We start from the raw sequence: 27,977 nt of genomic DNA, 5'->3' as shown, positions 1-27,977 counted from the left end.
GTGTACCTATGACGAACATCCCAACCACACCGGCTATTGTAACAGTGTCACAAGTTCAAGCGATGCCTGTTGCATGTCAACCTCAGGTTGTAATGCAACAGCCACTTGACCATGGGTCACAACCACAATCGCCAACTGGTGGGGCGACACAGGTCCAAACAGGTACAATTACCCCACACCTCGGTCCAACGGTTAGCATAGCACAACAAAACGTGGCTTCTCAACCATGGTTAGTGCAATACCAACAACCACAATTCCAGCAGGTATACCAAGGTTCTAAGCAGCAGATCTTTGCGAACAGTGGACAACCGTATATCCAAAGCGGTCAAAACCAACCACTTTACAGTGGTCAAGTCCACCAACCGTATCATTCATACCAACATCAATTACATTATACTAGTATGCAAAGGCCCACAGCTCAAGCGATTCCATCGTACCCTGGTTATGCTTCGCCTAACCTGAATCAACAGTTACCATTCGTGGCAACTTTAGAGTTACCCGATCTACACCGGTTAACCAACGATCCGATTGCTTATGCCCCTTGGTGGCCAGCGATTCCTCATAAACTTCCATCTGACATTCCTAAATTTAATGGAAATCCAGGTGAAGACCCATCGAATCACGTGATGACTTTTCATCTGTGGTGTTTGTCGAACACCCTAAACGACGATTCGATAAGGCTTCGCCTTTTTCAGAGGACATTGACAGGTCCAACAGCTAAATGGTATATTGAATTACCTAGGGCCTCGTTCGACAATTTTAGTTCCCTAGCCACGACTTTCTTAACCCATTTTCAATTACCGATAAGGTATGAAACGGGAACAGAAATATTAACCAACTTCAAGCAGACAACTGCCACCCATATATCTGATCATATACGTGAGTGGCGTCGTCGTCGTAGGATGGTGAAAACATACGTTCCTGATCAGCTGTTAGCTGAGTGGTTTATAAAGTCGTTACTTCCTGCTATAACGGAAGATGTGGCAAAGGGAGGAGTCGTAACAGAGGAGCAAGTTATCGCTCGTGCACAGTATTTGGACTTAGTTTATACTCAGTCCGGCACGCTCTACGACAAAATACCTGACGCTCCTAGACCGGAATTTTCAATTCCTCCTCCTCCTAAATCCAATAGTGACTCTCATGCCGGTGATGGCGTGATTGGCACGACAAACGCGAAATCGATAAAGGCTTCGTCTAAGAAAGCCCGTAAGAATTCGGATCGAAATGCAAAAGAAGAGATTCTTGCTTCAGAAGTAAATGCCGTATCAGCAGATAAGGGCAAAGAAACCAATCAACCAGGAAGCAAGAAGAATCAAAACAGAGGGAAGAAGAAAGAACAAAGAGAATCATCTCCTAAAAGACCTTCTTCAAACTCTCCTGGGAAAGGAAAACCAAAAATTCCATGTTTTATATGTGACGAGGATCATTGGACAGCAAACTGTCCATACAAAGCTGAGCTAAAAAGATTCTTAAAGAATTCACAAACCCCAGCTGTGTTAACTGATCCGTTTCCGAATCCAGGTCAAAATCTGGTTGATAATGGAAGTACTTCCCCGTGCCAGGTGCTAATGTTGTCGACCTCCAAGCAACAGAATGATGCTTTGATTTCGACAAGGAACAAAGATTACGGGAATCCGCAGTTGTCGAACGGCAAGGAAAAAGATCAACCAAGCAGTTCGACGACAACTTCGACAGAAGTTGTGCCACCATTTATTACGGGAAGCATTCCAATGATCCACGGAAGGAATCATTCTCTCCAAAATATCGGAGTAATTTTCCTAAAAGACCCCACTTTAATGGGTACTTTGGCCCTACCGCCTCCGAGTAATCTAGCGGAAATGGCCACAGTGGAATATGAAACCTTCTATTTCTAATGGATCTAAAACTTCAAGGATAGTTCCTATCTCATGTCAACCTCGTTAAAAAATGAAATAAAGAGTCGAGGATAGTTCTTTACTGTGTCAACCTCATTAAAAAATGAAACGACCCCCTGAAGACTAGGGGGCATGCGCCTCGTTTGCATTATTATGCTGGGGGCATGCAAAATTAATCGAGCATTTTTAGCACATAGTTCATGCTCGTTAAAAAATAAACATAAGATTCGAGCAGTTTTAGCATAAAGTTCATGCTCGTTAAAAAATAAACGCAAGATCTGAGCAGTTTTAACGCGGTCTTCATGCTCGTTAAAAAATAAATAAAAGCAGTGAGCAATGTTTCCCCCAGAGTTTAAGCTCATTTCTAAATAAAAAATGAACCTATTCCGGTAAATAACCTCTGTGATCGTAAATTTATCAGCCATAAAAGCCTTGGTCGTGTTTTGCACCTGCCACCTCCACCGTCATTTGGCCGATCGTTCACCTGCATATGATTGTTTACCCATTTTGAGGAATAGCTGCGAAGAGTGATTTCACCTAGCCATCCTTGTGACACTGCCGTGATTGGAAAATTCCAACCTGTACCTGGAATCTGCTGCTATCCCTGTTTATCACTTGTTCCTCAAAAGACGAGTCTTCTTTGAGCTCTTTTCAACTGACTCGTAAAATATGAAAAGTTTGCCGAGTTTTGGCCTTCCAGCTCGTTAACGTGACCGAAAAAGCTATCCCTCCTCTAGATTTTAATCTTTTTGGACCTGAGGGATTATTGCACAAAAAGGTCGAGCGCTTGTTTTATTCGGCTCGTTAAAGTTATCGAAAATTCATCCCTTCTGTATTGTTTTATACTTTTTCGGACATAAGGGATTAGATGACGAAAAAGGAATTTTGGAGTTAACTTTCTGTACCTTTTCAGACTCTCTAAAAATGAAAAGGACCGAGTTTTCCTTGTCGTTAGACTCGTTAAAATGATTAAATAGCAACAAACTTATCTTTAGACAAGAACGAGTTTCCCTATCGCTAGGCTCGTTAAAACATAGCGATGGGCTTGCCCGAAGGGCAGGTTATAGAACAAGCATATGTTATCCTCCTCAAGCTTGACAAAAATAAAGAGGTACTGGTCAGAAATGACTGGGGAAAAATTGGGAGAACCTCAAAGCATTAATGGTAGCAAGTCGCTCTTGAACATGACACTTTTCCTCCGTATCACATCGGGTTGGGTTGTTTCATCACCGGTCTCATCACCATGGTCTCGCCAAACCATCCACATTTGGGGTAATGCTACCGATCCATCGCATCAGTGTCGTTATATGTTCAAGAGATGTTGTTCAGAAAGAGTCAACCGTGTCCCATCCACTGCCATACATTATCCTTCATCCACCCATGATCGCCACCCTGAATCATCTGTCACAGATTGTTTTCACCTCCACTAAAATCATTAGCTCTGTTCCGTGTCACTGATGTGGGATTCATTAAGGCCCTCCTTTGACGGATCGCTTCTTGTCGACTTCAGCTCATTATCCAAGAAGTTGATCTAGGAACAACCCCCTCAGTACTTTGAAGCTTGCATGCCTCAATGGCAAGTTTCTCACTTCCGGCGACAGGTATACATCAATGACCTTCGACCAGAAGATTTTGCGTGGTGTTCGACGCCAAGTCCTTTATTCACACCACGTGGATTGTACTACAGTACCTTGAGGGTCATTATCATTATCGGTGATTCCTCTCGCGCTTGTTAACGGTTTACATCATTGACCGGTAATCAAGCGATGTCTTTCCATGTTCGACTTCAGCGCAATTCTCACATGGATCGACTTGTACTTAGAGTGAAGATCGAACGAGTTTGAAGACCCCGGATCTAGTTTCATCCATCCGGGCTGCGATATATATTCAGGAAATATAAAGACATTTGACATGTACATCATTGCAGCAGATGATCATCCTACTCAAAGGATGATAATTTCAGCAGAGAATTATCAGTCTACCATCAGACGATCGTCTGTTCTATGTACCAAAATGAATTTATAAAGCTGAGCATGGGAATGCCCGCCTCAGCTAAATCATGAAAGCAGAATGAAAAATAATGTATTGTATTGTATTTTATTACAGGTCACCTCTCAGCGATTGAATGAACTTCGGATCCTCCTGATAAAGCATTTCACCCGATAAACGACCTCATACTTTAGGGGGCAACTGTTATAGACATTTTTGTGCCTTACAGCATGAAGCATGAAATGTCCATAATCTGAGGGATCCAAAGTCCCTAAACATGTTGTTCCTACCCCTAGAGGAACAAGGTCAGCAAACCACGACACTAAATATCAGTTCTCCACCTGAAAACACTCAAAAACAAGGCAATTATGGATCATGTCAACTGCTCCACTGAGCATCTGCGCTGAATGTCAACTGCTCCACTGTCTACTTGCGCTGAATGTCAACTGCAAAGAAGGCTACCTGCGCTGGGCGAGTTGGGACATGTGGCACAGTCATTCCTCAAGGTGTCAATGCCCAGGAAGCTTCCAAAATGACACTTGGATCAAGGAATTCGACTGGTGATGAGTAAGAGGGTCTAGATCTCCAAGTGGAAGTAAGAACCTCCAAGTGGACTCAAGAACTGAAGAATAACTAAAGTGGGAGAGGACACTAGTCAGCTTCATGCCAGCTTCAAGCTGACTCATCCTTTCTCCAAAAATCCTATATATAGATCTCTCTCATGAGGTCTAAGGAGGCGGGAATCTTGTGAATGTAAGGAAGTGCTGTTGGTTTGAGTTTAGAACTATTGGGTGATTTGCTTTGAAGGAGGTGAAGAGGAGATTTCTTTCTGCTGGGAGGTGATGCTGGATTGGGCCTTTTATGGTTGTATCACTTCCTGAACTTTACTTCTTCCATTAATAAAGCATTTGAGGTTCTTCTATATGCATGTGTCTCAATGGTGTATTGTTATACTCGTATATTTGATTTATTCTAATCCTTGAATCAATTATGAATGTATGCTTCTTGTAGTTTCCCTCTCTTGCCATTTTTGCAGGATCTTGGTGTAGCTGGGCCAGTGAAAGAGCAAGGAGCTGGGAGCAAGCAACAAGGAGAGAAGATTGGATCAACCATTAGCGAAAGACATCGGTTAGTGGATCTCTTTCTCCCCTATTTTACTTTCATAAAGAAGAAATCTTAGATAGCTTTGCTTCGATTGTTGCTGAGGTACTATCACCCTTAGAGTGGGATAGGGTCATTCCGTATTGGATACTTTTCCCAAAAACACACGTGCCCCAATAGGTTCCCAAAAGGAACACAGAATAGACACTTCTTGCGATTGAGCGCGATCTGGTATCTTCGACAGGTATCCAGAATCAAGTGTAAGCTTGATATGTGGTGCTTAATCAGCCCAAATACAGTCCTATCATCAAAATATACCTCCAAGAACTTATGAATAAATTCCTTGAATGCCGCAACAACCACGTGCAAAAAGATTGCAGATGCATTCTTTAATATAAACGAAATTACAGTGTATTGAAAACAACCCCACTCAGTTGCAAAGGTTGTCTTGCTCCTATCCTTTGATGCGATTTTTATTTGGTGGTACCCAGAGAACCCATCAGTGAAGGAATATGCTTCCTGGCCACCTACATTGTCCAACGCTTCATTGGTGAACAGAGTCGAGAAAGGATCATGCACACAAGCATCATTCAATTTTCTGAGATCCATGCATATCCTTATCTCATCCTTCTACTTCTTCTCTTGCACCACCATTGGGCTTAACCAATCAGATTCTTCCATAGACTCAATGATGCCTCCCACTAGCATCTTTTCTAGCTCTAAGCAGACCTTTTCCTTACATTTTGGATTGAGGCGGTAAGGCCTTTGCTTAACTGGCTTCGCGTCAGGCTTTAATGTGATCTTCATCACTCCTAGGTCTCTGATTATTCCTTTCAGATCTATAAACTTGGTACCGAATAAGTCCTCGTATTCACGGAGCAATTCAACAACCTTATCCATCATCGCATCATCCCAGTAGTCTCCAATCTTTGCGAATTTAGGTTTCGCCTCCGTACCAATGTTCACTTATTTCGTTTTCACCGGCGCAATTATATTAGGGTTCTCAATTTGTGGCCCTTGAACCTCATGGTGGCCTTTTGTTTCTGTAATGTTAATCTTCCACGGATCCTCGTCCTCTGCTTCAACAGTTACATTATAACATTCAAGCGTGCGACTCAGATAAGTAGCCCATTCAGGCTGAATCAGGTGTAAAGGATCCTGTGGTATCTTAAAGATAGTTGCTTTCACCTCTTGTAGCGCTTCATCAATATTGTCAAACCCATCCTCAAAGATAAATGTCATCATGAATCCTTTGGGCACGATATCCCATTCGCCTGTCCCCTGGGAGAGCTCTATTTCTATATACCAATTCATTGGGATAGCATTTAGGGTATGACAGAATAGATGACCCACTCAGGTTGGGGATTTTCTACATAAGCATGCGTCCATTTGGACAGATGTGAGTGCAGATCATTTTTCCCATCATACATGTCTATCATTCACATCTTAGGCTTCCCAAATCATGTCCTCATCATTCTCCTACACTCGCGCCAATCGTCAAAGCTTCCCTTGTGCGTACCCCACCATCTTGCGGGCGTAGCACGCAGTGCCCAGTCCAAGGCCTGGAAAAGCTGCTTTTATGGTACCTCCCTTTCAAATGCATCAAAAAATATATCTACCTCATTTAGACCATCATAAATAGGAATATTTCTTACCTCTGAAGACACACAGCACAACGACTGGGTCATCATGTTGCAATTCAGCGTACTTAATTAATGTAACTAATTCTGCCATCATTATATTTCTTCATTAGAGTCTGAAGTGCAGGAACTCTAGCGATCCCATGTAATTCGTCCATCCACGGTGGGATTCACCCAATCTTGGGATTGCGCTGTTATCTTATAGATACAGTCCAGGTTGTCATCACTCTCATAATCACAGACAGGTTCAGTATAGTGTGATCCTTCAGCAGGATCGAGGGGTATTATTACACACAACGATTTATTCCAAAGATCATCTTTTGCTTCTTCAGATTGATTACCCCATTCATATCAGTAACCAATCAATTCCTAGGAGCGCAGGCTAGGGATTTTTGTCATCCACTATCTATAGTAATTCAAAATCGGCCAGTGTGCTTGCTCCCTCAATATCCACAGTCACCCCCTATAGTCGCCCCATGGGGATGATTTTCCATTGATTTTCCATCCTTAGGTGAATGGGAGACCATTGCAATGCAGGTCTCCCCATTCGCTCCGAATTCTGTTTTGGTAGGACATTTGCATCTAACCCTAGGTCCAAAATGACCTGATCCATTTCATACTCTCTTATTTGTGCGTTCAGTGTCATCCCCCATCCCATCCTTGTATTATGCTTGCCAATCTTTTGTACTACGCATGCCTCAACTGGCGCGGTTCCAGTGCATCTATTGATGAGTTCTTGTAACCCTTTCATAGCCTTACTTTCGTGCAGTAACTTCATACAGGTTTCTAGGAAAGTTATGAGCATAGAGGGGTCCATCTCTGGCTCAGGCTTATCCTTTCTTCCTGAGCTAGGGACCTCAGCGAGGCTCTTCTTAGCTTACATGAAGGTTTCACGAGCGCGCTCCAAATCGAACTCAGTCTCTTTCGCTGGGGCTTTGTGAACCCATGTACTGTCTTCTGGCTTTTTCCCCTTGTCATCTCTCTTCACGATTCCACTTTTGAGTACTATATTTACGTTTGAATCTTCCTCGTGCGGCTCAGACCTCATCATCTGCAGGTTCTAAGTTGGCGGAGGTGGTAGCACCCCTTTGTCACGTATCCTAACTATTAGCGTAGGAAAATATTCCATTTCATGATCAAACAACGTGAAATACTTGCACGACAAACGCGTTGGATTAGTGCAATCATGGGAATAGTGTCCTAGTCCTTTGCAATTGTATAAAATCAATTGTCCTAGTCCTCCATTATGTGGCTCTCTGATGGCCACCTCTATCATAATGACTACAATAGGTCTTCTTCCTCCAGATCTGCTTTACCTTCTTCTTTTCCGGTTGTTGAGAGGGTCTTTCACGCCTCCTCCTTTTGTGTGCTACTATTATTTTCCAACACTCGGAAAATACATGGTTATGTAAACCACAAAAAGTACATGTTTTTTGATGCCTTGATTTATGTCCATCATTAACAACATGATTGTAATTGAAATGAGCATTTGAATATTGAGAGTGGTTATACCTTTCCTTGTTGTCTTTAGTGTCATTATGGATATTAGAGCTTGCCTCAGCTCTTTCCCTACAATGGGCACTACCATGGGATGATGGGGATGTGTTCCCATCATTCTCTTTCCTCGACAATGTCTCGGAATCATATGACACCTTCGAGCATTCTCCTTTGGTGTATTCCAAGCCCACAAATCGAGGTTCATGCACGACGTCAAATGGTTGAGTTATTCCTTGGTTATTAACACCAAGTTCTTTTTCCTCCGTGTACCTCATCCTGGTAAGGAGCCTCATGTTTGTCCTTGTAATTGGTATCTCCACATTTCCAATGGAAATCATACTATGTGAAGATGAAATTGAAGGGAAATCACATCCTTTACCTCCACTGTCGATATGGAAAGAACTAATGAGGGCTTCTCATCATCTGTTGTTGGTGGTTCACTGGCTGTCTTGGAAAATTCCCCAACTTCCTTTCTGACATACACAAGTCCTACCTAACGGGGTAATTCCTCTACTTTGATGGGATTGATAATGCCTTTTCCATTAATGCCCAATCCTTTTCCTTCATACCCCATTTTCCTCAATAGTTTGGATCCAATTCCTGTGGTATGATTTTCAAAAATAGCGAAATCATCATCAGGAAACATACATGAATTCAGAGAACTACTTTTTACCTCACATGGGTCACGGTGCAGCTTTTCCAAGGCCTCATCCTTAGCTTGCAGTTGTTGTAGCAAAATTTGTTTCTCCTCTTTCTCTTCTTGTAAAAGAATATTCAATTCAGCATTATTTTCTTGAAGACTCTGGTTGTTGTGCTTCAGTTCTTCCAAGGCCTCTTCCGTGGCTCGCAACTGAAGCTACAATCACTCCTTTTCCTCTGTCTCTTTTTGCAAAGCTTCATACATTATTTCCACCTTTTGGGAAATTTTGAGCATGGTCTCGTACATCGCTTTCTCATCCTCCATCGCTGCATGTTCCATTGTTTACACTCGAAATTCACATCCACGCAAAGACCACTCTAATACCAAACTTGATCCGAGTTGACTCAACTCCCGAATTTAAACAAGATATTTTGCTTTCATGATGTGATTAGAATTTCATTTAAAAGAGCATAAAGGAACATATATGCATGTTGTAAAGAAGAAGAAACATGACTAGAATTAGCAACATAAGACACGAGATGTTGATAACGGAGTTCGTCTAGGAGGGACTACGTCTTCGGGGCCCCGGTGTCAAGATGGTGTAGGCCACTGCATTAAGTGTTGGAAAGAGTGATGATGTACATGCATGTGTTTTCTCTATCATACAAGGAATATGCCCTCACGCAGGAGTGGCTCCAAGAGATGTTCCACTACAGGAACTCTCATTCAAAAAAGGATTCCTATTAGCATGACATAATTTTATGTATGTTAATAATGAGCATCCTGCCAACTTGGCATCAAAGGGATATCAAACATACATGTCGACACATGAGTGTCCCGTCAACATGACAATAAAGGGATCTCAATCAAAACATGGCAATAATTACATCTCACATCAAGAACAAAACAAGATCCCACGTCAAACATCAAACATGGATCTATACAGCACAATGCATCTCAGGTAAAGAGACAAAGAAGTACATGATCACACTGCCTATACCTCACACCAAGGAGTTATCTGAAGAAGAGGATGATAGACTATTGAATTTGGTTGTACCATCGATCATGTGGCATCGAATATCATGGAAATGACTACTCTCACATTGAATGTTGGCACCTGCACTCCACTTTGAAAAGTGGCCGAAAAATGGAATGACCAAATGGAAAATCTGATTATGCCATCAGATTTGTGGCATTGAATAGTGTAAAATCTACTGTCAAATTTATGAATTTGAACAAAGTGAAAATCTTGGGTTACAGGAATCTTTTAGATTCCCCGTAGATTCCTGAAATATTTCCTTCTCCGGGTCATCTAAGGATCTTCTTCTCAAATCAAAATTCTTTCCATGCCATCAAGATCCTTGCGAAATTCTAAGAAGGATGAGTATGAAGTTGGCTGCATTCTAACTCTGGCGAATTTCAGCCTCCAAGGAATCTAGAAGATTCCTTCAAGATTCTTGAAGATTCTCCTCCACTGGGAATCTGCAAATCTGCTGCTCAAAAGGCAAATCCAACCTCGCCATTGTGTTCCCTACGAAAATCTGAGAAAAATAACTGTAAACTTGGTTAGATTCTGATAAAATGAATTTTTACCTCCCCGGAGAATCTTTGGGCATCGAAGAATATTCTGCCTCACAACACGTGCAAATCATGGTTCTATTTTACAGAACTTCGTTCATGACACCTCCATCCCATTGGCTCTCTCCCCATTCCATTCTTCCTCCACTCTCCCCGTGCAAATGAAGTGAAGGGTTATATAAACATTTTCGGGCAAGGTTGGAATAACAAGAATCATATTTGGGCAAGCTGGTTAAGGTGGATGGTTTGAGGCATGGAGTTTGGGGGATCAAATCCCGACCTCTCCAAAAATACAGTGAACTTTTTTTTGGCGCGTTTTTAAATTTGGTAACAGTTTAGGTGAGTTTGACCATTTTAGTGGAGACAGTTATGGTGCTACATTGTTGTGAGTTGGTGTGATTTAAATGGCATGGTTATGTTTATTAAATGGGGGTTGGTGTATTGATCACAACCATTTATGGTTTGGGTTCGCGGATATTATATTTTTTCTTACACTATAATGTTAAGGTTGTATATGGTGTAACCATATCCCAAACCATATGTCTTAACCATTATCAATATTTGTTGCTTCAAATAAGCCCAAATTTTATGGGATATGTTTTAATAAAATAACCTTTTAATATATTAACTTTTGTTTTGTTAATATATATGGATTTTGGTTATTATATATTTTAGTTTTGTTTTATATCATTTTTGATATAATAATATTTTTAAAATGATTTGTTATGGGATTTAATATTATTTTCTTGTCATTTTGTGTAGGGTTAGGAGAAAATGCTAGCATGCCATGTGTTGATGATTTAGTGGTCATTAAATCACCACATAAACTTAGTAAGTTTCACATGCTGACTAGGATGCCATGTGGCATGTTGTGGGCCCCAATTTTTCCATGTCTTATAAAACTTTGAAGAGCTCTATCTCCCTCATATGAGCTCGGATTTGAGTTCCATTTTCATTGTTGGAATCAGGGTGACGAGCACTGCAATTTAGTGCCAGTTTGGGAGCATTCTGACCACTTTAAATTTTGACCCTTTCTGAGTCCTCTTAGACTTATGCCTGTGTCTAGAGCCACCTGGATCAAGTACTATTTCCGTGGTACTAGTGCAAGACGATGATGATGGAAATGAACATGTGATCTACTACTTAAGCCAAAATCTTATCGATATCGAAACTCGATATGCCCATGTCGAGAAACTTGCTTTAGTAGTTGTTCACATTATTCAAAGCTTTCGATGTTATATTCTCTTGCAAAAAACTATCGTGATTTCCGATTGCAACCCCATGACCTACATCTTGACTCGTTAGTTGCTGGGGGGGGTAATATTCTAAGTGGATTGTTATCCTTCAAGAGTTTAATTTCGATTTTGCTACAGCAAAATCAAATAAATCACTGGTTTTCTTCAAGTTAATTTGTTCCCTTCCCTACGCAACCACCTCTACGACTTTTGATGAGATCATTCATGACGAGACTCTCTTTCTCATCAGCACTCTTGACCCATGGTATGAGGATATTATTTTCTATCTCCAAACCCAAAAGTTTTTATCAAAGTTGTCCAATTCTCAATATGGTTGCATTCGACATCAGTTCCAACCCTATCGAATCATTGGTGATACTTTGTGTCATGTTCGTGTTGATTCCATTCTTCGTAGATGTTTGACACTTGAAGAAGCTAAGAGAGTCTTAAATGACTACCACTCTGGGGCCTGTGGTGGTCACATGTCAGGGTATGCCGCTACTCAGAAAATCTTTCGTGCCAGTTATTTATAGCCTTCGATATTTAAAGATTACATTTTAGCAGTCCAAAAAGGTCACGCCTACTAGATTTACAACCACAAATAACATGCCCCACTCGCACCCCTACACCCAGTTGTTACCGTCGACCCCTTTGTTAAATGGGGTATTTATTTCATGACATGTAACCCTCGCTCAGTCGACGGACATGGTTTATATCATTTTCGTTGTTGATTATTTCACTAAATGGGCTGAGGCGATGTCCACACGTGATGGTGATGGTAAAACGGCTGCGCAATTTCTTTTCAACCATGTCATAGCTCAATTTGGTGTCCCTCAAGCCATCGTTACTGATCATGGATCTCATTTCTGAAATTACATGATGGAAGAGCTTACTTCTCGGTTGGGTTTGTGTCATGACAACTCAACTCCTTATTATCCATAGGCCAATGGCCAAATCAATAAATTCTTGGTTACTATGATTCAACGCACCATTGTGAAGTATAAATAAAATTTGCATGTTATGCTATTTTCAGCTCTTTGGGCTTACTAAACCATAGCTAAGACTTCCACTGAATTCACACCTTTGAGCTAGTTTATGGTCTAGAGGCAACTCTTCCAATTGAATGTGAAATTCCTTCACTAAAACTAGTTGTCAAATTACTCCCTGATACCTCACTAGAGGAGGAATGTTTACTTTACCTCGAAAGGCTCGATGAAACTCTCCACTTTGCAGCATTAGTAATTGAAGCCCAGAAGAAATGAGTTAAAGCTCAATACGATAGAACCGTTTCTCCCTGCAATTTTTCTGAGGGGGGCTTGCTCTTGCTTTATGATCAAGCCAATGAAAAATTGGGAGCTGGGAAATTAGAACCAATGTGGCATGGGTGTTACATTGTCAAACAAGTTTTACAAAAAGTTGCATGTGAGTTAGTATACTATGAAGGAAATTCTTTACCTGATCCCCAAAACGGGCTTTACCTTAAGAAGTACTATGCATTATTTTCCATGTAAATACTTATGTACATTAGTGTGTTTTCATTAGTGTGTAGTGTGGTTTTTGTGTGTTGCTTTTCTTTTGCAAACGTTTTCCTCTGCTTACCTTGTGCTCTACTTGGTTTGTAGATGTCATCCAACCGTTACATTTGTTTTGCTAATGTCTTTTGTCGTAGTACACCAAATCTATCTTCCACTGCATGGGCAATCTATGACCTTAACAGTGAATTAGTGAATTTACAAGGTATATGTTTAGGTCGTATGACTAACAACATTGTTGAATATAGTGTGGTCATCGAGCTTTTATCAGAAGTTTTTTTTCTTGACATTAGAGAGTTAATCGTAAAACTTGATTCACAACTTATTGTACTACAACTTAATGGGCAATATTTAGTTAGAAACCCTCAAATTTTGAGAATGTTTTTGGGAGTTTACCTATTGGAACGAGAATTTGATTTTATTACTTATCATCACATTCCAAGATGCATGAACACATTAACAGATGCATTGGCTAACTATGTGTTAGATAGACATTTGTGAAACTTGTAAATCATAAAACATAACATATTAAGACATGGTAAAAATAAAAACATGTGTATATAAGAAAATATGAAAATAAGAGTTTGCTACATCAAAATAAGAAAATATGTGTTCTGAGATACATGGCTTTATAAGCCTACAACAGTGCAGAAAATAAAATAGATTTGGCTATTCGCCCACATGGTGCTCATGATAACACAAGATATCCCTAATGACTCGGCCCAACAGTTGGTGCTGTCTGGAGGAAACTCTTATAGTGTGCCTCTGGTAGCATAATGACACATCATCGATTGAGGCATACTCTAGAATCCCCCTAGTAAAAACTTCTAGGTTACGATCTAGCTCGACGATAGGATATTCTCCCTATTGATAAGGAGCCTCCTCAATCTGGCAAGCCACCCGCTTGGCTATTGCAGAAACCCATGGAGGTCTCTCTGCTCCCACATCTGCAAAAAATTATAAGTTAAATCTCAGTACACATACATAAAGAAAATTAAAAACTTCAAAAATAGTTTTTACCCAAATCGGTCCACTTTGGCCCTAGAGGAAGTGGAAGCTATAGATCTCCTTGGAAATTTGTGCCTTCATATGCCCGATCATCAACCATGATTATATTCTGACGCAACCATCCAAAAAATGTCTGAGGGAATGACATTTTTTGGTCGCCTCCATGTTGAGGCATTAATTCTCCCCACCTGAGTAATCATGGATGTCTAGGTGCTGGTGGATCCACTTCCAACCACTGATAATAGAAAAATGCGACACGTTCCAGGATGAACATCACCAAAATAGATCCGAAAACAAAATTATTTCAGATTCCATGACTTGCACTTGGTAAGTTGGCACTTCATACACACCAACAGACTCTCACTCCAATTGAAAACAATGGGATTCAAACACTTGATTGCATACTAGAAATGAGGTTTTGTTACCTTATGCAATGTTTGCGCCCCAGATACTTGGGCCATGGTGTGTAGGCAGGGAAAATTTTAAGGGTGGATATCTATTTGAAAGTTTAGAAACCATGGTGAATCTTAGTAATCTATAATAGAAAATTTTTTGCTTTTTTTTTATGATATTTGTGTAAAAATATCTAAAATTTTGATTATATTATATTAGTTTATATAAGATCTTGGCGATTTTTAAGGTAAAATAATTTTAAACTATAAACATTGGGTTAATTATTTTTAGAAAAATGGAAATTGGCGAATAATGTTTTTGGAAAAAGTATAGAAAATTAGCCCACCCGTGAATATTAGCCCTTAAAATTTTTCCTATGTGTAGGATTGTTCATAGTGGGAGGTTGGTAATGGTCTTTATGCCAATTTTCTCACTTTGGGTCTTCTTTGTCCCTAGGCAATGCCTCACAATGAGCATATTCGTTCTCTCTCCTCCAGTGCGTGATCCATACAACCTAGTAATTAAATAAATGTTGATGACCTCTATTTCGAGCTCTTGATCCCCGAACATGAATAGTAGAAGATCTACATCCCACCAACTGATCATGTGTTGCAATGACTCAATATGTGATCCGATCCCAAGAATCATGAAGAACTTGAGAAATCCACATGCTCGTAGGGCATCAACGCAATCTTGATCCTTCATAGCCTAGTGGTCTTCATATCCATGTCCCCTTTCTTTCCATTTGATCACTATTTTGGACTCATTATCCTATGGGAAAGAAATAAACCAACATTTCATGAGCTTCATGGAGACAAAATCCAAGATAAAATATTTATATGGAGGAATTCACTTTAAAAATTTTACCTCGGCGCCAGCGCGTCCTTTTATGGATTTTCTCGTGTTGCCACCACAAGGGCGTAATTAGAAATAGGGTGAGCAGCGCAAGTCCGATGGATGAAATCCATGCTGGTCACCCACAATATGAAATTTTTGAAAGTCCTCCTTACAACCTATCCTATCGATGAAAATGCGTGAAATGATTACCAAAATGAAGGGAAGGGACAAATCTCTCACCTAAAACAAGTGGCTCGACAAACGGTGTTTGTGATTAATCGTGCTCCTTGCCTAAAAATCAAGGTAAAATGATGTAAAAATCCTCTCACAATTGCAAATTGGTAAATGATAAAAATGACTTACTTTTTTCCCTATTTATAAGTTTTAAATAATAGTTTTTCCAAATTAGGGCATATTTCACTCATTTTTTAATATTTTTCCTTGAAATTGGTAATGTGCATTTCCTTGTGTAGCAACATGTCATATATTCTTTGTGATGGTGATTTATCTTGACTGATTCAACGAGTTTTATTTTATCACTTTTTCAGACTCATAAAAATTAAATGGAAAAGCGACCCCCTAGAGTCATCTTTAAGCTCTTTTCGGACTCTCGAAAAATGAAAAGATTTTCAAGTACTTGTCATTTCGAACTCATTAAAGTAAATGAAATGATGTGTACTCAGTATAGGTTTAACCCTTTTCCAGAATGAGATAGTTTGTTGTACGAAAAAGGAATACCTTAGTCGAACATAGCTAAGAGGTTCTCTTGGATATTGTTTTCTACTTTTTTGGGTTGAAGAGACGATTTACGAAAAGGTACCTTTGGAGTTTTCTTTTCTGCTTCTTTTTCAAACTCTCTAAACATGAAAAATATGTCGAGTTTCACCTTCGTCGGACTCATAAAACATAAATGACACAGGACTTGTAACCATGACGAAACCGAGTTTCTTCTTCCTAAGGCTCATAAAACTTACTACTATGGATTCATCCAAAGGATGAACTTATATGGAAAGCACATGCTATCCCCTTCAAGCTCGCAATACAAAAATATATGGGGTACTCGCCAGAAATGGTGGGGGAAAAAGTGAAAGAGATTATCTCTTATATTTTGTAAAGCTAGCATGTCACTCTTGAATATTACACTCATTTGTTTCTCGTGTCGGGTTTGGGACATCCTCACTTGGTCACTTGCCTTCCTGGGTTTGGGAAATCTATTCCTCTCATCTAATTATACTATTTTTTTCATCATTACCTCTGATCCCATGTCGAGTCAGATTTTTCCAAACTCCAGAGTCGTGTCATCAATATGTTCAAGAGAAGTCCTATCTGAAGTTATTTACCACTTATACTTTGTCTGAATTTTTTCCACAGTCCCGAATCATACTTATTTACTATACTACATCCTTTGTTTCATGTTGATGATGTGGTATTCATTATGGTCCTCCTTAGACAGATCACTTCCTATCGACTTCAGCTCATTATCCAGGAAGATGATCTAGAAACTCCCTTCGAGTACCTTAGAGCTTGCATGCCTGAATGGAAAGTTCTTCGCATTTGATGATAGGTTTACATCATTGACCTTCGATTAGATGATTCCATGCGTCTTTGACTTCAACTTCACTATTCATAGTTGTGGATTGTGTTGATTGTACCTTGAGAGCCATTGCCATCATTGGTAGTTTCTCTCGTGCTTGTTAATGGTTTACATCATTGACCGACAATCAAGTGTTTTTCTATCATGTTCGATTTCGACACATCTATTCACATGTTAGAATTCGTACATTGATCAGGTCGAGATGGAGTGTAAGACCCCGGATTTTGTCTGATAAAGTCTAGGTTGCATGGAGTTATGAGTTATTCATGATTGTACACATGATTCCTCTGGATGGATGGCTGCGACCATACCATGGGTCCATATTCATGATCCTTTCTATTCGGATGGTTGCGACCATACTGAGGATCTTTTCACATGATCCCTTCTATTTGGATTGTTGCGTCCATACTGTGGATTCATGTATTATTAGATGCATATGCATGTATAATTTGGCATGATCATCAGAGATGTCAGATATGTATATGTATATGCATATGTATATACTTGATTTGCAGGTCTCCTGATGGCGTTCTTCTCATCCTTGCACTGACTTGTAAAGCATCTCAGCCATCACTCCCTATTTTAACTTTATGCTTTACGGGGCATTTGTTACACAGTATTTTGTCATACCTCATGTTCACTTATTGTTCCATATCTCGAAGTGCCAAAACATTGACTACTGTGCAAAATATCCATCATGGTATATAGACCAAAATATCCCTGATGAATCAAAGGAAAACTGCCCTGAATTCATTCTGAAGAAGGTTATCTAAAAAACTAAGTTTTTTCATCAGCGCGCTTTGCTCCACTACCTTCTCATGCTGATGGCAGGTTGCATAGCTATACACTAGTGCTGCTAGGATGGGTTTTGATAAGAAAACCTGCACTGAATCTCTTCTGGGAATTTTTCCCAAACTAGAGGAGAAGCTTCGTGGACTAGAACCTTCGAGAACAACAAGTTGAATATTGGCTGCTGTTGATATGGTCGAGCTCTCCCATTTTGACCCCTTGATCTTATCATCATGGGCTTTCCCCTTGAGATGTGGACCTTCCTCCCTCTTTGGTGGATCCCTGACTCCCTCTCCCTTCCTATAAATTCACTCCCTTCCATCCCCAAATGGTTGGTCACTGATTGTTGCATCCCTATATTGAGATTATGCTTACATGCTACCCATTCTAGCTTGGAGAAGGAGTGCTTGAAGAGCCTTTGCTTGGAATTGTAAATCTACCAAAAGGAGGTCTCCAACATCAAGGCATAGGTTGTATGCTTCCCTTTTTAGATTATTAATATATACATCTGATGCTCAATTTCCATAACTGTGTAAATGTTTATGCTTTTAGCTTAACACTCCTTGATTTATTAAGTAGTTTATGTTTGATGTATTCCATATGTTCTCTTATATCTTGCATAGCTCTTTGATCTTCCATGTATGTACTCATACGCGAAGAATAAGTAAGGAGTGAGGCCTAGCATGAAAGATTCAAAGTCATGTCCCAAATATTTAGCGATTAGCATCAGAGCGCGGTAGGTTTCTCCTTCTCTCTACATTTGTCAAGCATAAACTAGGAAAGTGTATCTTAGTTTGTTTAGTTTGTTGCTAGACCTAGTCATTGGGATGGAGATATTTATTTTGTTTGTAGAGGGGATTTACCTTCACAATAGGGTACCCCTGCACTACCAGGTCAATCACTCCATCGGTTTGACCCTGGGTGTACTACCACCCAACGGACGGATCTACCAACAGTCTATTTTTGAGAATGATCAAACTGAGAGGTAGATTCGGGAGTTGTTGTAGAAAGGGCACATCAGGGCAACTTCATCAACCTGTGGGAGCCCGATCATGTTTGTACAAAAGAAAGACGACACCTGGATACTTTGTATTGACTATCGAGCATTGAATAAGATCACTGTCTGCAATAGGTATCCAATCCCATAGATTGATGACCTTCTGGATCATCTCAAGGGGGCCAAATACTTCAGCAAGATTCATTTCAAGTCTAGTTATCAACAAGTGCCACTCAAACCCTCATATGTGTAGAATACCTCCTTCAAATCCAAGAAGGGCCTTTTCGAATGGTTGGACATGCCTTTCGGGTTGAAGAATTCCCCCACAACCTTCATGTGGCTGATGGGAAACATATTGCGGCCCTTCACCAACGTGTTCATGGTAGTGTACCTAGATGACATATTGATATTCATATGGAGTTAGAAAGAGCACATACACCATATTTGACATGTCCTCCAAACCCTCCAATAGTACAAATTGTGTGCGAATTCGGAGAAATGTAATTTTGGTATGACCCAGGTTTAATATATGGGGTACATCATTGATGAACAGGGTGTGCATGTTGACCTAGCCAAGAAATAAGTTATTCGGGATTGGCCAACCCCAACCATTATAACAGGGATCTGCAACTTTCTGGGTCTTACCAATTTTTATCACAGGTTCATGTTGAGATTCTCTCATATCTCTTGGCCTTTGATTCAAGTCACCAAGGGCATAGTGAAAGAAAATTTATTTTGGTCTCAATCCCGAAAGAATGTGTTTCTCGAGTTGAAGCATCACCTCTACTCTGCACCAGCCCTGACATTACTAGATCTGCAAAAATGATTTGAAATTGAGACAAACGCCTTCGACTCTGCTATTGGTGCAGTTCTTACCTAGCAGGGGAATCTAGTGGCATATCATAGTGAGACACTTTTTGATCCAAAATGGATCCTAAACCTCTAAATTCTTCAAATATCAAAAATAGAGTATCGAAGAAAAAACCCTAAGGAATGGCAGAAAACAGAGATCGCAGGGAAAAATAGTGAAGAATGGCAGAAAACCAAGAATGATGTATCGTTGTATCAGAGCCGTTGGATCTGCCAGATCAACGGTCGGGATTGAATCGGTGAGATCGCATCAGGAGAAGCCAACAAATCACATCAAGAAAGGCCAGTGGAGTGTATCGGAGGTAGCCTTATAGGAATTGCGATCAGCGATCAAGCGATTAAACATGAGCCGTCAGATCGGGCGCGCAGATCCAACGGTGTATATCACATCGCAATAATCCAAGAGGAGGACTTAACCATAGGCCCAAAGACCATGTGATATGCAATTTCTGCTTTATTGCATCGTAAAGGGAAGAAGGACTAAGACCCGAGGCATTATGGAAGGCCGATGCGCGATTGCAATATTGATCGCATTGCAAAGGGGAAGGACCATTGATCAGCCGCAATACTGCCGATCGCCAATGAGGCCAATCGGAGCGATCGGAGATCAGACAAACAATATAAAGGAGCATTAAACCATTGCGACAATGCGACCCGAAAGGATAATAGGGTAGGCTTTATGAAATTTGAGTTCCGGCTCAAAGCTTCGCGGTCAGATTTTTCAGTGTTTCCAATGTATTTTCCGGGTGTTGTTATGTTTGAACTAAAAGAGCTATTTCAAGATTTTTGTTATGAAGAAAGGCCGGACGGTCAAGTTCACCGTGCCCGCCGGTCCTTTCATTCAAACTGTTTCTATTATGAACAATTGTGCCACGCTATAAGCGGTAATGATGTAACAAAACGTGTTATAAAAACATGAATAAAACAGAACAGTAGAGGGAGTTTAGTAGTTCAGAAGTGAACAGAGAGAGACTGTGCCAAATGGACAGAGAGCTAGAGAGCTAGAGTACAGAGGTGGAAAGCCGAATAGAGTAGAGCTAGAGAGGTTGTGAAGCCATCCAAGGGGCCTGGAGGTCGTGACACTTTGTTTGAAGTGTAAACTCTGTGTATTTCCACTGACTGTTGTGTTGAGACTCAGTGTTTGAGTTCACACTTGTAATCTCTGTTTTGAAGACATAATATAGAGGTCGCACTGAAAGCTTGGACCAGGAGACGTAGCCAGGAAGTCTAGTGAACTCCTTTATCATTTAGTTGTGTTGATATGTGTTTATTTATGTCTTTTAACTGTTGATTGTCTATATTATTCGCAATCTTATCGATCCATTGCACTAAGTAATATAGGCATTTCCTGCACATAAGTCTGTAATACCTTAGTTTCTATTTAAGATCACATTTCAGATCATGTGGTATCAGAGCTTAAGGTTTTTGTTAAGGTTAGACAAGTTTGTGTAGGAATTTGAATGCTAACTAGATTGAAGCTTAGAAGAGGAGAAGGAGTACTTGTTGAGGCTAATCCGAAGATCAGAAGAGTATTTTCTCATAGAATAATGGTAGAAGAAGCTCCATTGGGATCAGAATCTCAATCTATAGACAGTTATATGACCATAAGAGCTATGGTGGAAGAGATGTATCTGGAGTTCAAGAAGGGGTGAGCTGGAAGCACTTCAACACCAACACTAGACAAAGGAGCAGAGGAACTTTTTCTATGTGCACTTCTAGAAGACAAACGAAAAGGAGGAATGCCTCCTCCACCACCTCCTCCATCATCATCATCCTCAAAGTCATCCTCTTCGCATAAAACTAGCTTTTCAAACAAGAAGAAGAAAACTTCTTTAATCAAATTAGATGTAAAGTTTGATTTGCCAATTTATTATGGAGAACTTAATGCAGAGAAGCTAGATAATTGGATAAGGGAAATTGATGTATATTGTAGGGTGGTGAACATTGAATTAGAAAGGAAGAAGATCTAGTTGGCTAGCCTTCGACTAGGAGGAACTGCACTGGTATGGTGGGAAGGCAAGACATAAGTTGATCTTCAAAAACATGGTAAAATCATTTCTACCTAGAATGAATTTTTTTCTGCTATCAAAAAGAAATTCTATCTTTTGGCTTACACGCAGCAGGCAATGATGAGTTGGAAAAATCTTCAGCAATTGAAGGGAAAGAATGTATAGAGTTATACTCAGGAATTCGGAAAAAGATCTTTAACTCTAGGTATATCATTGGACTCACCTGAGACTTTATTGAAGTATATAGGTGTTCTTCATAGTTATTTAAAACATATTATACTTATGTTTAATCTCACTAGCTTAGATGATGTATCTGTCCAAGCAACACATCTAGAGGCTAGAGGTAAGAATGTAAACCCAGAGGTTGGGAAATCATCTAAATATTCTGTAAATAAGAACAAGGAAAAGAATAAACTGGAATGGAAGGAGAGGAAAACAAACACTTAAAGAAGGATAAACCTTCATGCACTCATTGTAAGAAAGAAGGACACGATGAGGCACACTGTTGGTCTTTGCATCCATAATTGAAACCTAAGAAGTTAGGGGGTAAGGAGAGAAAGAATGTTGCTGCTATTCAGAAGGACTTGGGGTCGGATTTAGGTGATGAAACAACAGTTACAACCATAGGTATTAAAGGTTATCATCTTTAGAGAATGCAAAGATAAAGAAGCAGGTACAGGAGTTGCTTGATAAGGGGTTTATACAACCAAGCACATCACCATGTGGATCGCCGATCGTGTTGGTGAGAAAGAAAGATGGTTCGTTGCGAATGTGTATTGATTTTAGAGCACTAAATAAAATAACGATCAAGAATCATTATCCTCTTCCTCGAATAGATGATTTGTTAGATCAATTGAAAGAAGCAATTAACTTTTCTAAGTTAGATTTAAGAAGTGGCTATCATCAGATCAGAGTCGCAGAATAGGATGCTTGGAAGACTGCTTTCAAGACAAAGCAAGGACTTTATGAATGGTTGGTTATGCCTTTTGGCTTAACTAATGCTCCTCCTACATTTATGCGATTTATGAATGATGTATTTAGACCATTTATTGATGATTTTGTAATAGTTTATTTAGATGACATTCTTTTTTTTAGTAAGACATGGGATGAACATGTAAAGCATGTGAAGCAAACTTTAGATGTTTTAAAAAGAGAAAATCTCTTTGAAACTATCGAAATGTGAATTTGGCAGAACATCTTTAAATTATTTGGGTTATATTGTAGGGGTGGTGAATTGAAGATAGATCCCTCTAAGGTTAAAGTCATTGTGAATTGGCCTAAACACAAATCTGCTTCAGAAGTTAGGAGTTTCCTAGGGGCAGCACAATACTGGAGAATGTTTATTGCTAACTTTTCATTGATTGCAACTCCTTTACATACTTTAACAAGTTTGAAACAGGTGTTTCAGTGGGGAGGCAAATAGTAGAAGCCTTCGACACCTTGAAAGAGAAAATTAGTACAGCACCAGTACTAGCATTGCCAGATCTTCAACATCCATTTGAGATTGAGACAAATGCCAGTGACTATGCCATGGGAGCAGTGTTGATGCAACACAGGAAACCCATATGCTATCATTCTGAGACATTTACTTTTGCAGTAGTTAATTATCCTACATATGATAAAGAATCGTATGCATTAGTACAAAGTGTGAAAAAGGGGAAACATTACATAATGGGTAAAGAAACAATCATACATACAGATCATCAACCACTTCAATATTTGCACTCACAAACTAAATTGCAACAATCAAGACATTATAGGTGGATGGGTTTTCTACAACAATTTCATCCTGTCATCAGATATAAGAAAGGCATACACAATAAGGTTGCAGATATGTTATCAAGACCAATCATAAATGCAACTACTATACTTAAGCATAACTTAGTAAGTTTCATTGAACAATATGCTCAAGGTGTAGATTTTAAAGATGTATATGCAACTTTAAGTCATGACAAACAGGTACAAGAATTGGATTATTATGTAAAGGACCAACTCTTATATCATTTGGGAAACTTATGCATTCCACAAACTGAAAGAGTTAACATAATTTGAGAAGCACATACTTCTCTCGTATCAGGTCATTTTGGTGTAAGTAAAATAGTTGCACAATTGCAAAGGTTCTGTTATTGGCCAAGAATGTGTTAGTTTCAGTCTTTCCAACCTTCTTCTAGTGATCAAACATGCTCTTATAAAGTGGTTTTAAGGTGTCAAGGTCAAATTTTGTCATTTCAGTGAGTCTTCAAGTAAAATTTGTTCACTAGGCATTAGGTCTAGGGTTTGCTTTCACTCCTTCCAAAGTCGTCCAAATGTTGGTCTATTTCACTATTCAACTGAGTCTACCATCATTCTGAGGGTTGCCATCATCATGTCAGGTTCCAATGGGTCATTTTACACCTTGTTCATGATTCAGTTGCGCCTAGGTAAGGTCATTTCCCTCTCCTAGGGTTTTGAAGGAAATTTCTCTTGGACAGTTAAATCATCGGCAAAACTTGTATCCTAATGTTCATACACCTTCCCATATCCTTAAAATACCTTATCAAACACTTCCCATCACTGAGATTACCCAAATTCCTCATTTCGCACAAACCCTAGTTTCTTGCTACAACCTTGCAGTTTTCTAGGTTGGGCCTGTGTTTTGCCTTTTTTGACCCCTTCCCCTCACTCAATTTCAGATATTCCACTTTCCCATACTTCCTAACATCCATCCCTACTTCCCAAAATTTCCTCAAGAATTTAGAAGCTCCCTATCCCCTTCATTTCGCTTCATTTCGACAAATCCCTTGTTCCACACATCGGGGTAGGTTTCACTCAAATGATTTTTCTGAGCAATGAAAGATGAATTTAGGAAAACTGAGAGAGGTTTTTGTCCATAACAGGCCAAGGAAGAAAAAATTCGTTCACGTTTTACACAGGTGTCATGGTTTTAGAGAAATGTCAAAAATACAATTGCCTCGGGAGAATTGATGCACCTCTAAAGCGACCTTGGGAAAATCTAGTTTTCTCCTAGCTAAGTTTGCCAAATTACTTGCTTGATGAGTCAAATGACAACTAGACACAAATATATTTCCAATGTGCTACCATGAGCTCAATTTGGAGTTGAGGAAGGCATTCAAAAGTTGACTGTAACAGCACTCTGCCTTTAGGCAGCCTCATTTGGCACATTTTGACCAGTCTTGGGAGATTTGATTTTTGACAGGGAAAATGAACTCCAAATTGAAAAATTCCAATTGGGTTGGAAAGTATACACAAAGAACTTTCCCAAAACGCTATCCTGTACCCAATTTGGACACCGGGAAGGCCTCCAAAAGTCATCTGGAAAAGAGCGCGGTGCACAGAGGGAGCGCAGCGCACTGGGAGGAAATTTCCAGTGTAAATTTACACTGGCGCGGCGCACATAGAGAGCGCCGCGCACAGGGAAAAAAAGGCCTAAAATTGTGCCATTTTGCCTCAAATTTCTTGTGAAGCCCATCAAATTGCAAGGTAGGCTCTATAACATCACTTGTTTATCAAATTTTATGAGTGATATGGTGGTTATATGCCTATGATTGAATGCAACAAATTTCATAAAGACAACCACAAGAAGATACCTATTCAGCAGGAGATAGAGGCTGATTGAGAGATTTGGCTCGAGAGGATCCACGTTCACTTAGAGAAGCTGTTGGCGAAAGCAAACAAGAAACAGGGATCACCATCACATCATGAGGATTCTTTGCATGATGAGGAGCTCATTGAGCATGATTTTGACCTAGTTGACTTGGAGGCACAAGATGAGCATAAATCCATACAACAAGTCATCAAAGAGAAGTATTCTCAAATCATGTAGGTCAAGGACAATTTGATAAGGGCCAAATTTATCATTTCATTCCTTGATCAAGAAAACAGTCAGCTTAAAGCACAACATCTACCTATGGAGAAAGAACAATTCAAAGTCAAGAAACAAGAGATGAAGGGAAAGGAATTGGTGGACCATGATAACATTGAGCACCATGAAGAACATGTGGCAAGAAAAAGGCCAAGAACAAGTTTTTCACCATGAGCATCTCAGATGTATATTTTCCCTCACCTTGATGGAAGACAAAATCACCATTGTAGGGAATGATTTCATGTTTTCAGTAGATTCCATATCTCAAGCTACAGGCATACCAAACCATGGTGAAAATTTGTTCAAAGACATGAACCTAGACCTAGAAGAGTACAAACCCTAACTGAAATCATAATATAAAGAAACTCACTCACATGTTTTCCCATTCAGATATTTTTTAGAGATATATGCACCATTAATGAAGGCTGTCATGAAATTCTTCACATGTGAGGGAAAATTTTCCAGGTTGCATCAATATCACATAAGGCTGCTCATGCACTTTACAGCAACCAAGTCACTCAATTTGAGTAGTTACTTGTATAGGAGCTTAACCAAGATGTCTAAAAAGGTGAAATTGAAAGGAAAAGTGCATTATCCTAGTCTCTTTAATCATAGCTTGATAAAGGTTATGGTTCTCCATCAGTTGACAAAAAATAACATGACATGGGACACTTTCATTGAGGCAGCTTTGAACATGCATATAACTACTTCACCAAGCCAGCACCAAACTATGTCAGCACAGTCAATGGAGTTTGGGTTATCAAGAAAGAATGATGAGGTTCCAAGGCACCTAGGACTGAGGTGACCAATACATATCAAAGAGGAAAAAGAGAAAGATAGGCTTAGAATCTTGGTTGAGGATTCCTTGGCTCAACATGGCACCCCATAGAGAACCTCCAGCCCAAATTTCAAGAAATTTGGGGAATTTTTGGTCACATGGAATTTTTTTGGGCAAAAAACAGGGATTTCCTCCCTGTGCACCGTGCCACTGGCGCGACGCTAAAATTATAGGGCTCTGTTACACTAAAAAATGTCACCATGACTATTTACAGTTAGTATGGCTCTATCAACAGTCATTCTATCCTCTTAGGCAAGTCTTATGCCTCTGCTCTCCATGTCAAACTCCAAAAAGAGAGAAAGTCTTTATAAATGTATTTATCTCTGGGGACGCAGGTTCTCTCAACCTTACCTGCGGGGACGCACCCAATGTTCACAAAAGCTGCGTCTTTGGACGCTCTGTATGTAAAGGGGCAGGTGCGTCCCCCTGTAAAGGTTAAAATGCGCAAGTTTCATCTTTAAAAAGTTACTTGTGGTCATTTCTAGAGCATTCTAGAAGGTTGTTCGACGTGTATTGAGCGCCTCCAGATGGTTCATGCACTCCTACCAAAGAGGAACTTATCCCATCAATAAGGGAGCTATCCCATCCAAAGAGGGGATTATCCCATTGATGGTGGACCTGATTAACTTCCTCTTGAGCACTATAAATACAGGCATTGGGCCAAAGGAGAGGAGGTTGGAAGCTATACATTTCTAAGGGTTAATGCTGCAGGAATTAGGACTCCCATTTAGAAGCTTGTGAGGAGAGATTGCCATCTTTGCTTGTTCTATTTGGAAGTGGGTGAGCTTTGTCAAAGTAAAGGAGAACTCTTGATGGACCCTGGGAGGGACTTGCACAACACCAAGGCTCAGGTTGTATTTGTTCCTTTTGTTACCTATTAATGCAAATGAGTCCATTCTTCTCAATAACTTGTTATTTATGAGTTGTTTCATGTACTCCTTGGTCTATGTGTTAAATATGTTTTATTCTATGAGATTATCAAGTGCTATTTAATCGTTTGATTGTTAGTGTATGCAGGTTTCAAAGTGAAGGAGGAGCTCATCCGGATCAGCGGAGCTGGACTGCTACAACAGCGTTGGACTACAGGTAGGATCTAAACACTTGATTTCCCATATAGTAAATGCATGTTTAGAGAAGGATTGCTCTTGTTTGTCTTGTTTGTCACTAGAGAGTCTTAGGCTCCTAGGGAGGTTGGTTGTGTCCGCACAATCGACTCTTTCCGCCTGACAAATTGGCGACTCCACTGGGGAATCCATTGATGTGAAAAGTCTTTTCCTTTGTATGAACTTTGCTCTGAGAAAATTGGTTTATTTTTCTGGTTTTTGGCTCTGTGACTTTGTCTTTGGGTGGGTTAGCTTAGGGTTAGATTCAGTTTGGTTTTTCTTGAATTTTCCAGTAGGACGCACCCTCTGAGTATTGCACAGTGCGTCCCTGGACGCACTGTCGCTGTGTGCACAGAGCGGGCCCGCACCTGTCTTAACGGGTTGCCTGCGTCCCCTGCTAAAATTTGAGAAAATTCCATTTTTTGCATTTTTTCTCTTAGTTTTTGCTTTTTCTTAGTTTTTACTGCCCAGATTCATTAGTCTCGTGTCAAAGATCTTCACCTGAACTTGTTTCGATAGCATTGAGTGTTTTAGTGGATTTCATAGAAGTTTAAGCCCTAGGGTTTGATTTTTGAGTAGGTCTTGTAGTGA

Source organism: Pinus tabuliformis, chromosome 7 (assembly GCF_031772625.1).
Source record: "Pinus tabuliformis cultivar Carrire ecotype Pingquan chromosome 7, CPIR1, whole genome shotgun sequence".
NCBI lineage: Eukaryota > Viridiplantae > Streptophyta > Pinopsida > Pinales > Pinaceae > Pinus > Pinus tabuliformis.
Note: the sequence above shows the minus strand (reverse complement) of the source record.